The sequence below is a fragment of the Abrus precatorius genome, unplaced genomic scaffold (assembly GCF_003935025.1).
Source record: "Abrus precatorius isolate BTA unplaced genomic scaffold, Abrus_2018 Scaffold7, whole genome shotgun sequence".
Classification (NCBI taxonomy): domain Eukaryota; kingdom Viridiplantae; phylum Streptophyta; class Magnoliopsida; order Fabales; family Fabaceae; genus Abrus; species Abrus precatorius.
The window spans coordinates 21463939-21464514 of record NW_020874417.1 but is presented as its reverse complement, the minus strand read 5'-3'; the positions used below and the strand labels follow the sequence as shown (position 1 = coordinate 21464514).

At 38.2% G+C, this 576-nt stretch overlaps 1 non-coding gene across 1 annotated transcript; it reads left to right on the top strand.

Moving 5' to 3' along the window:
* The first annotated feature begins 469 nt into the window (after positions 1 to 469).
* LOC113873908 lies at positions 470 to 576 on the top strand. The gene has a single exon (XR_003505974.1). It is a non-coding gene; the product is annotated as a small nucleolar RNA R71 (small nucleolar RNA).

Here is a 576-nt window from a genome sequence, read left to right as displayed (position 1 = left end):
AGAATACTGAAATCCAGGAGGAAATGATTGTTGAGGATAAGATTGTTGCTGTCTTTGATAATTCCCCATATAATTGACTTGCTCTTGTGGTTCAGGGGTAGGTACATCACATGCACCATTAGCATGATTCCCTCCACAAAAATTGCATGTCAACTGACTTGTTACCACATTTCCAGTCTGCAAATTATTAATCTGCTGAGTCAAAGCTGCTATTTGATCAGAAAATAATTGGTTCTGCAGCTGATTCTGTGCAAGAAAAGTTTCCATCATCTTTGCTTCATATTCATTGCCTCTTCTTGTATTCCTCAAGTTGGAATTCTGATACATGGATGAAGCCATCATCTCAATGATTCTTTGGGCTTCTTCCAAGGATTTCATGCTCAAAGATCCTCCTGCAGCTGCATCAATCATAGTTCTAGTTACTACATTCATTCCATTATAAAAAGTTTCCAGCTGCATCCATTCTGGAATACAATGATGTGGACATCTTCTCAGCAACTATTTATATCTTTCCCATGCTTCATAAAGTGATTCTCCTTCCTGCTGCACAAAAGATGTTATTTCTCCTCTCAGCTT